The sequence below is a fragment of the Pan troglodytes genome, chromosome 8 (genome assembly GCF_028858775.2).
Source record: "Pan troglodytes isolate AG18354 chromosome 8, NHGRI_mPanTro3-v2.0_pri, whole genome shotgun sequence".
Lineage (NCBI taxonomy): Eukaryota > Metazoa > Chordata > Mammalia > Primates > Hominidae > Pan > Pan troglodytes.
The window spans coordinates 50,364,894-50,377,640 of record NC_072406.2 but is presented as its reverse complement, the minus strand read 5'-3'; the positions used below and the strand labels follow the sequence as shown (position 1 = coordinate 50,377,640).

Sequence of the window (12,747 nt, the reverse complement as noted above, 5' to 3'; positions counted from 1 at the left end):
ACAGAAATCAATGTGCAGACACAAGAAACATAAGAAAGCAAGGACATATGACATCCCTAAAGGAATATAATATTTCCTTAACAAAAGTTTTTTTTTTTTTTTTGAGACGGAGTCTCTCTCTGTCTCCCAGGCCAGAGAGCAGTGGTGCGATCTCCGCTCACCGCAAGCTCCACCTCCCGGGTTCACGCCATTCTCCTGCCTCAGCCTCCTGAGTAGCTGGGACTACAGGCGCCCGCCACCACGGCCGGCTAATTTTCTTTGTATTTTTTTAGTAGAGGCGGGGTTTCATCGTGTTAGCCAGGATGGTCTTGATCTCCTGACCTCATGATCCACCTGCCTCAGGCTCCCAAAGTGCTAGGATTACAGGCGTGAGCCACTGTGTCCGGCAAGGAAAGATTTTAACCAAAAATAAGTCCTCAAAATATCAGAGAAAAATTCAAAAATATTATTTAAAGTCAGCAGGTTCACAAGACTTCTTACACCACATAATGTGTCATATCTTCTCCAGCTCTAATAACATTTTCCTCATTGTCCTTCAGCCCTTCACTGTCAGTCTCTTCATGGCTCTTCCAGCTTCTGCCCCTTACCCGGTACCAATTCAATGCCACGTAGTTTTGTTAAAAAAGCACTTCCGACTTCCATGTGCCAAATTCATTTCTTGTTATCTACTGCTGCATAATAAACTTCCCCAAAACTTTCTAATGGCTTTAAACAATAGGCATTTCATTATAATATATCTCACAATTCCAGATGTCAGAAACTCAAACAGGGCTCAATTGGGGTAATATTTTTTTTTTCCACATGATAGTAACAAAGGTTACCCTGTGGTATTCAGATGTTATCTGGGCTGGGCTGGGTTGGTCACTCACATGTCCGGCACTTTGATGGAGAAGGTTGGGCTCAGCTGGGAGCTTCAACTGGAGTATCTACACATGGCCTCTCTAGCATCACAGTCTCAAGGTAGCCAGACTTCTTATGTGGCAGCTCAGGGCTTTCAGAGTGTTCCCAGACAGCTGTACCAAAGATGCAAGGCCTCTTATGCCCTACATTCAGAAGTCCCAGTATCTGCTATATTCTAATGGTCAAACGATACACTAAGGCCAGCCCACACTCGGGGGAAGAGAATTATAATCCATCTCGTATTGAGAGAAATCGAAAGGATTTTGTGGCTCTATTTTAACATTTTGATTGATGTATAATTGCCATACAATAAATTGCACCTGTTTATGGTGTAAAATTTGGTTAAGTTTTGACACATGTATACCCATGAAACCATCACCACTATCATGATAATAAATATATTCATCACCCCCTGAAAATTACAAAACATTAAGTTTAAAGAAGTTCAGTGAGATGCATGGGAAATCTGAAAACCAATAAAAGAAAGTGAGAAAATCAATTCAAGGTACAAATGAGAAAGGAAATAGGTATCTCAAAAAAGAAAAGAAAAGAAAACCCAGAAATTCTGAAGGAAAAAAAATATATTGGAGGAAATACAAAACACATTTAAAACATTAAAAAATAGGCTATACCAAGGAAAAGAAAAAAATTCCATGACTTGAAGTAGGTCCTTTAAAATAATTAAGACAAAATTTTGCAAAATAAATTTTTAAAATAAGTGAAACTCTTTGAGACATTTGGGACTCCATAGGACAAACCAAATTATGAATTGTATTCTTAAGGGTTATGAGAATTCAAAAGACCTAGAGAACCTATTTAATGAAATAACAGATAAAATCTTTCCACATTTAGCAAGAGATTTAGACATTCAGATATGGAAGGCTCAGTGTTCCCTAACAAATGCAGTGAAAAAGGACTTCACCACAGCACATTAAAATCTGACTGTCTCAAATCAATGTAAATGCATAGATTCTAAAACCAGAAAGAGAAGTGCATCTACTCACCTATGAAGGAGACCCCATCAGACTAACAGTGGATTTCTCAGCAGAAATCATAAAGGCCAGAAAACAGTGGAATGGCATTTTCAAAATGCTGAAAGAAAAAATAATGTCAGCTAAGAATTCCACATTCAGCAAGGCTAAACTTCATAAATAAAGTATATATGAATCTTTTCCAGGCAAGCAAATCCTAAAGAAATTTGTCACCACTAGACTGGCCCTACAAGAAATGCTCAACTCATTCCTAAACATGGAAGTAAAAAGACAACATTTACAACCAGGAAAACACATGAAAGTATAAAACTCACTGGTAAAGCAATCACATGAAGGAGGAAGAGAAACGAATCATAGGACTCTACTACAGAAACTCCACCAAACAACGACAGTCAAAGAAAAGGAAAAATTCAAAGAATTTATAAATTAACTAGAAAACAATAACATGACAGGAACAAAACCTTACATATCAATTACATTCCTTGATTGTAAATGGATTAAATATTCATTTAAAAATATATAGACTGGCTGAATACATTTAGAAACATTTTTGAGCTATATGCTGCTTACGAGAAACTCATGTTACCTGTAAAGGAGTGGACAAAGATACTCCATGCAAATGAAAACTAAAAGCAAAAAGGAGAAGCTACACTTATACCAGATAAATCAGACCTTAAGTCAAAAACAGTTAAGGAAATGCAAAAGGGTTATTATATAATAATAAAGGGGTCAATTCATTAAGAACTTACACCAATTACAAACATGTATTTACAAAATGCTGGATCACCCACATTTATAAAACCTATATTTAGTCATAAACAGAGAGATAGGGAGCAATACAATAATACTTGGGAAATTCAACACACCATTCAGAGCATTAGACAAATTATCTAGATAGAAAATAAATAAATAAACGTTGGACTAAAATGGGACTTTAGACCAAATGACTTAACAGACATTTACAGAACATTCTACTCAACAACTGCAGAATATATATTCTTCTCATCAGCACATGGATTATTGTCCAAGACAGACCATATTTTAGGCCACAAAATAAGTCTCAACAAATTTTAAAATACTGAAATCAGATTAAGTATCTTCGCAGACCACAGTGGAGTAAAACTAGAAATCAATACCAAGAGAAACTCTGGAAACTATACAAATAAGTGAAATTTAAATAACATGAATGACCTTGAAGTCAACAAAGAAATTAAGATGAAAATTATTTATAAAATGAGTTCTAAAATTGGAAGCAAAAGGATAACCTTCATGAAAACAAAAGTAAAAAACCCATTGGTAAAGCAAATACACAAATAAGGAAGAGCAAGGATTCATGGTACCACTACAAAAAAACTAACAACAATGACAAAGTCAGAGAAATAGTAAGGAACAAAGAATATATAAAACAGTTAAGAATATAACAGAAACACTACCTTAGATATCAAAGACAACCTTGAATGTAAATGCATTATATTATTCACTTAAAATAATAGACTGTGTGAATGAATTTAGAAAACATGGTCTGACTACATGCTGCCTACAAGAAATGCACCTCACCTATTAAGACAAATATAGATGAGAAAGCAAAAGCATGAAAAAAGATATTTCATGCAACAAGAAACCAAAAGTAAGCAGAAGTAGCTATACTTATATCACACAAACCAGAATTTAAGTTAGAAAAAGAAAAGAAACTCATTAAATAATAATAAAGTGATCAATCCAGCAACAGAGTATAACAATTCTGAATATATATATTCAGCAAACACTGGAATACCCAGATTCATAAGGCAAATATTACTACATCTAAAAAGAGAAATAGACTGCAATACAATAACTGTGGGAGACTTCAATACCCCCACCTCAGCATGAAAAAGATTATTAAAACAGTAAATCAAAAAACAAACACTGGATTTAAACTGGAATTTAGGCCAAATGATTTTAATAGATATTTACAAAACATTTTATCCAACAAGGGCGGAATAAACGTTCTTTTTATTAGCACATTCTCCATACAGCCTACAAATGTCAACATTTAAAAAACAATAGGCTGCCCCAGCGCTGTGGCTCACGCCTGTAACCCGAGCACTTTGGGAGGCCGAGAGGGGCAGATCACGAGGTCAGTAAATCGAGACCATCCTGGCTAACACGGTGAAACCCCATCTCTACTAAAGGTACAAAAAATTAGCGGGGCGTGGTGGTGGGCGCCTGTAGTCCCAGCTACTCAGGAGGCTGAGGCAGGAGAACAGGGTGAACCCAGGAGGCGGAGCTTGCAGTGAGCCGAGATTGCGCCACTGCACTCCAGCCTGGGCGACAGTGCAAGGCTCTGTCTCAAAAAATAAGTAAATACATAAATAAATAAATAAAACAAATAAAACAAAACACAATAGGCTATAAATGACAACAAAGTAAAAAATATATATATATTGCAAATAACTCGAACCACCATAAAATACAAGTAAAAACCTACACCAAGAGGATCTTTGGAAACTATATGAATACATGAAAATTAAATAACATAATCCCAAATGACCATTAACAGTTAAGATGGACTTTTTTTTGAACTTTCAAAATGTATTTTAATCGCATTCCAAAAAGAATAAAAGAAATCGCATTCCAAAAAGAAATAAAATTTCTAGATACAAATACATCTCATTCAAATCACTTTTTAACATACATTCTGCAACTTAAAATGTTATAAGGAATCACTATTTCCATCTTTTATAATCTCAATATATTATATATTTAATATATAATAGATGTACAATACATACAGGTAGTCAGCAAGTTTACAAAGTAATTTCTTTAAAGTCTGATCAGTATTGATAAATATTTTTAGACTATTAAAAGGAACTATTTAGGATCATAGAATAAAAAAAATATGGCAGGTCTAAGCCTAATGGCAAGATTACAAGTGTTCATATGGCGAATCATTTTAAAAGAACTCTCAAGTTGGGTAGAATATGTTTTAAAACAATACTCTTGCCATTCTCAAGCAGCAGTAGTTGTAGATAATAACCATATTCATCTCCACTAAATTTAAAATAACTATGCAGCTTTCTTTACTGTAATATACAGTAGCTATCTCTTCCTTTCTGTTGGATTTTATCGTTTCAAGAGTAACTAATATATTACCAACAGAAGAGACTTTAGCCCCTTTCTCTCCCCTAAAGCATGGCTCAGTTTGAAGATTGTTCTATAGGCAGCCACTATGACGACCAGCAGTACCACAATACCATTAAAAGCAATCAATAACTAGAGTCATGTGAGATGTTTCAAAGACTGCTGGAGGTTTCTGTAAGCCAAGGTAATCAGAAATATTACCCTTGTAGATAGCCCTCATACCAGTAAATACAAACAGTTAAAATTCCAATGCCACAGTGTAACAGTTAACAATCTATTTTGTAATTTTAACATAAATTCACCCTGAGAATACAGAGGAAACATTTAATACAAAATATTCTGATTTTTTTCCATTGTATTTGCTTTCTTCTGGTTTTCGTCAGCCCTTTAAGGGCACAAATATTTGAATTTAAACTGTGATTTTGATATGCTTTTTTGTTAACTGAGATTCATGCCACAGTCAGATACTGGTGATAAAAAAGCCCAAAAAGGCTTGTAGAAAAGAGGCAAGCAGCAATCTACCAGGTCAGAAAAGACAGAAGTCCTCAAAAAACAAGAAGTGTAAAAATGTTTTTAAGCTGCTCAGTGCCACTGTTATTTGTGTAACAGTAACCTTCATCTTCTCTTCAGCTGATGGTAATTCAGAGTAAACAGAATTGTAGAGTAGACTATTATCCACTGGTAAGGTAGAGACAGATTCTGGATAAATACCCCAGGAATGATTACCTAGTGTTTTCAAAAGCAGAGTTGTGTGAAACAGCGTTACCAGAGGCACCACATACCGCAGTGCAATGACAAAAAGATAATAAAAGACTCAAGCCACCATTTTCTGTAGCTCAACTGTACTTATTCACTCTGCTTCTTTCTTCATCTGATCCACACATTTTTGGGCTAAATTTAAATAAGCTTGCAGGTGACTATGCATCATGGCCAACCGCAAAGCACACAGCAGGATTATTAACCAGATTTGCAGAGTACCAAATGTGGCTTCTGTCATTAAAGTGATGCTTTCTTCACCCAAGGTTGGGTTCATAATGTAGTCTTTGGTGACTGGTTTTACCCAGAGCAGAACCATAAATAAATGTGCCAAGAAGCTGATACGAAATAATGTTTGTGTAATTTTTTCTGTTGCCAAATTCAGGGTATCCAGATGCATTTGAGCCAGCCGTAATCCAGGAAATGTGAAAAAAGCCCCAGTGAGTGAACAGAAAATAGCCAGGAAAAAATTTGGAAGTAAGTTTTAAAACAGGACTCTCAGATTCTAAACCTTGCTTTTCAAGAAACTGCATCGCACTGCCTGAAAAATTTGTAAACCCTGTTTCAAGTCCAAATTCCAGATAATTTTCTGTTACAATCAACGCTGCCATTGCTTTGACAAAGAAAAAAAATCCAAAGGTGACACAAACAGATCTTTCACCAGCATCTTCTACTTTAAAATAGTGTGTAATTAATGAAAATAGAACTTCGATTGCAAAAGACGAAACAAGCAGGCACCAGACTAAGCTGATATTTATTTCCTGTGTAGGCTTCATAAACTTGTAGTCGACTTCAGTTACTAGATACACGACTGTACCAGCCACTGTGAAATCCACCAGTCACTGGTATTCTGGAAAGTAATGCAATGCTAATGTATCCACTTCTGTAACTGACTTTGTTTCTAGACGAAGGTCAATATCCTTTGGAATGGTTAATGGCTTACTTTCAATTTGACCATCATATTTCCTATCTTTTTTGCTTTTCTCTTTTTGCTGATTCCCTGCAAGAATTCTTGATTCTTCTACTGTAGAATGTTGATACCACCTCAAACTGCCATTACAGAGTAGCCATTGAGCAAGAGAATAGCGAGGTATAATCTTCTGCATGACACTGGCCATCACCATGGTAACAACAGCTGTACACCTATCACACCCTATGAGTGAGAACATGCGGTGTTTGGTTTTCAAGATGGACATTTTTTTAAACTATCAAAAGAAATAAAAATGAAAACACGACATGTCAAAATCTATACTATACAGCAAAAGCATTAAGAACAGGTAGGCTATAGCAATAAACATCTACACCAGAAAGCAGAAAGATTTCTTATAAACAATCTAACAATGCACCTCAAGGAAGTGAAAAAGCAAGAACACAGCAAACCCAAAATTTGCAGGACGAAAGAAATAAGAAAGATTGGAGAAAAGCTAAAGATAGACTAAGGAAAGAAATACAAAGGTCAATGAAGTGATAAGTATGTTATTCAAAAATATAACCAATATTGATAAACTGCTAGCTTGACTAAGCAAGAAAAGAGATTAGAAACAAATCAGCAAAATAAAAGAACAGACACTACAATTGATATCACAGAAATATCAAAGATAATCAGAGAATATTATAAATGCTAACAAACAGGAAAATATAGAGGAAATGATTAAATTTCTATAAACACACAACCTATCCAGATTGAATCAGAAGTAGAAAAACTGAACTGATCAATGAATAATGAGATTGAGTCAGTAATAAAATGTCTCCCAACAAAAAAAGAGACAAGATCAGGTCGATTAACTGCTGAATTCTTCCAAATGTATTAAAAAAGAATGAACATCAATCCTCCTCAAACTATTTCAAAAACACATAAGAGAAAGGAACGCTTCCAAACTTATTTTGTGAGGCCACAATACCAAACCAGACAAGGATCTGCCACCAACAACACAAAACTACAGGCCAATATCTGTAAGAAAACATAGATGCAATGATCTTTAATAAAATACTAGCAAACCAAATGCAACAGCACATCAAAAGGTAATGCACCATGATCAAGTGAAATTTATACCGAAATGCAAGGATGGTCACATACACATATCAATACACTGAATACATTGCCTCAGTAGAATGAAGAACAAAACCCATATAACTAGGTTAATAGATGTAGAAAAAGTAATTGATAAAATTTAACATCTGTTCATATTAAAAACTCTCAACAAACTAGACATAGAAAGATCATTCTGCAAAATTATAAAGGTCATATGTGACAAACCCAAAGCTAACAATATACTGAACAGACAAAAGCTGAAAGCTTTTTCTCTAAGACACAGAACAAAAAAAGAATGTTCACTTTCACAAATCTTATTGAACATGAAAGTCCTAATCAGTAATCTGGGAAGAGAAAAAAATAAGAAACATCCAAATTGACTTGCAAAAAGAAGTCAAATTGTCCACTTTGCAGATGACATAATTTTGTATATAGAAAGACCTAAAAAAGACTCCAACAAAAGACTGTAAGAACTCATAAACAAGGCCAGGCACTGTGGCTCATGCCTGTATTCCCAGCGCTTTGGGAGGCCAAGGCGGGTGGATCTCCTGAGGCCAGGAGTTCAAGAATAGCCTGGCCAACACGATGAGACCCTGTGTCTACTAAAAGTGAAAAAATTAGCCTGTGGTGGCACGCACTTGTAGTCCCAGCTAGTCTGGAGGCTGAGGCAGGAGAATCACTTGAACCCAGAAGGCAGAGATTGCAGTGAGCTGAGATCATGCCATTGCACTCCAGCCTAGGCAAAAGAGCAAGACTCCATCTAAAAAAAAAAAAAAAAAAAAAAAAAAGAAAGAAAAGAAAAAAAGAAAAGAACTCATAAATAAATTTAGTAAATTTGGACAATATGAAATCAACATACAAAAATCAGTAGTGTTTCAATACATTGATAATAAAATAGTCAAAAAATGAAGCAAGAAGGCAATCCTGTTTACAATAGCTATATAGATTACCCAGGAGTAAATTTAACCAAGACATGAAAAATGCTTACAAAGATAACTACAGAACACTGATGAAAGAAATTGAAGAGGACACAAACAAATTTAAAGAAATCTCATGCTCATGGATAGAATTATTATCATTAAAATGACTACATTGTCCAAAGAAATCTAGAGTCAATGCAATTGCTATCAAAATAACATCACTTTTATAGGAATAAAAAAACAGAAATCTATCATTTGTATGAAACCTAAAAAGAACTACAATAGCCAAATTAATCCTGAGCAAAACCAATGGAACAAAACAGAGAACCCAGCAATACACTTATGTTTGTATAGCCTATTGATTTTCAACAAAGGCAGCTAGAATGTACACTAGGAAAAGAATACCCTCTTCAATAAATGGTGCTGGGAAAATTGAATATCCATATGCAAAAGACTGAAACTATATCTCTTACCATACACAAAAGCCAACCCAAGATGGATTAATGACTTAAACATAAGATCTAAAATTATAAAACTACAAGAAGAAAACATTTAAAAAATCAGAACATTGGTCTAGGCAATTATTTTTTGGTTAAGACCTCAAAAACAGAGCCAACTAAACGCAAAGACAAAATGAAACTATAATAAATGAAAAAGCTTCTGCACAGCAAAAGAAATAATCAAAATGCCAAAGAGACAAACTGTTGCATAGAATATATTGAAAAGTACTCAGCTGACAACAAATATTTAGAATATATAAGAAACTCAAGCAACTCAAGAATAAAAAAAACTCATTAAAAAGTGATCAAAGGACATGCATGGATATTTCTCAAATGATGACACAGTAATGAAAAACAGGTCCATGAAAAAATGCTTAACATCCTCTGGGAAATGCAAATCAAAAGCACAATGAGGCATCATCTTACCTCAGTTAGAATGGCTATGATATGCACACGTATGTTTATTGTGGCATTATTCACAATAGCAAAGACTTGGAACCAACCCAAATGTCCAACAATGATAGACTGGATTAAGAAAATGTGGCACATATACACCATGGAATACTATGCAGTCATAAAAAATGATGAGTTCATGTCCTTTGTAGGGACATGGATGAAATTGGAAATCATCATTCTCAGTAAACTATCGCAAGAACAAAAAACCAAACACTGCATATTCTCACTCATAGGTGGGAATTGAACAATGAGAACACATGGACACAGGAAGGGGAACATCACACTCTGGGGACTGTTGTGGGGTGGGGGGAGTGGGGAGGGATAGCATTGGGAGATATACCTAATGCTAGATGACGAGTTAGTGGGTGCAGCGCACCAGCATGGCACATGTATACATATGTAACTAACCTGCACATTGTGCACATGTACCCTAAAACTTAAAGTATAATAATAATTTTTTAAAAAGATAAAAAATAATAGACACAGTTGAGAATGTGATAAAAATTAATGTTTATACGCTGTTGGTGGGAATGTAAATTAGTACAACCAGTATAGAAAACAGTATAGATATTTCTCCAAAAAGTAAAAATAGAACTTCCAGATGATTCAGGACCCCACTATTGGGTATTTACTCAAAGGAAATTAAATCAGTATATCAAAAGGATAACACACTCACATGTGTATCACAGCATTATTCACAATAGCAAAGACACAAAATCAACCAGTGTTTCTTCAATGAGCCAATGGATACAGAAAATGTAGTACACACTCACACACACAATGGAATACTATTCAGCTATAACAAAGAATAAAATTAAGTCATTTGCAACTGGAGGTGACTACATTGAGTGAAATAAGCCAGGCACAGGAATTCAAATACCACATGTCCTCAACTCATACATGAGAGCTAAAAACTTGATCTCATGGAAATAGGCAATAGATTGATAGATACCAGAGGCTTGGAAGTGTGGAAGGGTGGGAGAGGAAAATAAAGAGAGGCTGGCAAATGGGAAAAACACACACATAGAAAAAGTAAGTTTTAATGTCCAGTGGAAGGCTAGTGTGACTTGTGTTAACAATATATTTTATATTACAAAGCAGCTAAAAGAGAGGTATTGAAATGTTCTCATCACATAGAAATGATATATATTCAAAATGATATCCTATATACCTTGACTTGATCATTACACATTCTATGCATGCAACAAAAACTCACATGTATCCCATACTTATGTAAGACATTATGTGTCAGTAAAAGAAAAACAAAAAATACAAAGTTTAAATCTAAGCAACTTTAAAATAAATAGACTAAAATATCCCATAGCAAATATTTTCATACTGTTAATTTGTTTTAATGCCCCATTCCCTGTGGCAACTAGTGAATAAACACAAGATTCCAACCTTCTTTGTCATTCGCTTTTTCTTTCTAGACCGTGGAATACATTTCCATATGATGAATTCAATCATTACTAAGAAAGAGCAAAATAAAATTGACGTTTCTTGAGACTCAGTCATCTCAATAGAATACAGGTGTTTCTAAATCTCCTTTGGCTAGCATTAACTATTTTTTATGTAACTCTATATCCACATGAAGATGAAAATTTTTACTCATTATGTATTGTTTCTTTGGATATGATCTATAAAATAACAAATACTCATTATTAAACATTTGAAATACATGGAAAATCATCCATAAATATTGTTGATATATTGGTATATTTTCATTCCTTTTATATTTATTTATAAATATTTTTATTTCAATGATGTTTGAGGTACAGGTGGTTTTTGGTCCACGGAGAAGTTTTTTAGCGGTGATTTATTAGATTTTTGTGCACCCACATCTGAGCAGTATACACTGTACCCAGTATGTTTTTTATTTATCACCCCCACCAACCTTCACTCTTGAGTTAAAATTAGTGATGTTTAGCATTTTTCATATGTTTTTGACTGTGTATCTTCTTTTGATAATTGTCTATTCATGAACTTTGCATACTTTCTCATAGAATTATTCACTTTTTCTTGCTGATTTGAGTTCCTTGTAGATTCTAGATACTAGGATAATATAAGTGCCTTATGTTATTCTTATGCATTTGCATTCTCATAGCTTAGCTTCCCCTTATAAGTGAAAATACACAATTTTTTTTTATTCCTGAGTATCTTAACTTAGAATAATTTCCTCTAACTCCATTTAAGTTGCTGCAAAGGACATTATTTTGCTCCTTTTTTATGGGGGAGTCGTATTTCATGGTGCATATATATCACATTTTCTTTATCCGTTCCTTGGATGATGGGCACTTAGGTTAATTCTATATCTTTGTAATAGTGAATTGTGCTGCTATAAACATACATGTTCATATGCCTTTTCCATATACTGACTTATTTTTTGTGGGGGTGGGGTGGTAGATACCCAGAGGCAAGATTGCTAAATTGAATGGTAGTTCTACTTTTAGTTCTTTAAGGAATACACATATTGCTTTCCATCGTGGTTGTACCAACTTACGTTCTCACCAGCAGTGTAAAAGTATTCCATTTTTATCACATCCATGCCAATATCTTTTTTTTTTTTTACTTTTTAATTATAGCCATTCATGCAGGAGTAAGGTGGTATCTCACTGTGGGTCTAATTTGCATTTCCCTGATAATTAGTGATGTTTGGCATTTTTTCATGTTTGTTGGCAGTTAGTATACTTCTTTAAAAAATTGTCTATTCATGTCCTTTGCATACATTTGATTGGATTATTTTTTCCTGGCCAATTTGCCTGAGTTGCTTGTAGTTATTGGATATTAATCCTTTCTGATATGCATAGTTTGCATGCAAATATTTTGTCTCTGTGGGTTGTCTGTTTACTCTGCTGATTATCATTATTATTTGCTGTGCATAAGCTTTTTAGTTTGATTAGGTCCCATTTATTGATTTATTTTTGTTTTAATTGCTTACTAGATCTAAGCCATAAATTCTTTTTCTAAGCCAATGCCTGGAAGAGGTTTTCTGATGTTATCTTCTAGAATTTATATGGTTTCTGGTCTCAGATTTCAGACTTTGATCCATCAGAAGTTGATTTTTGTATAAG

At 34.4% G+C, this 12,747-nt stretch overlaps 1 long non-coding RNA gene and 1 pseudogene across 6 annotated transcripts in view; both read right to left on the bottom strand.

Annotated features, from left to right (window-relative positions):
* LOC738506 (uncharacterized) overlaps positions 1-12,747 on the bottom strand; it is a 122,899-nt gene that overhangs the window by 85,095 nt on the left and 25,057 nt on the right. For 5 of the 6 annotated variants that reach the window (XR_010146853.1, XR_010146854.1, XR_010146852.1 and 2 more), the window contains exon 4: positions 1,905-1,992. This is a non-coding gene — a long non-coding RNA (uncharacterized LOC738506). Of the gene's footprint in view, positions 1-869; positions 1,014-1,904; positions 1,993-12,747 lie in introns of all 6 variants that reach the window. The other variant, XR_010146851.1, reaches the window with a different exon arrangement.
* LOC104008151 (transmembrane protein 161B-like) lies at positions 4,951-6,895 on the bottom strand (annotated as a pseudogene).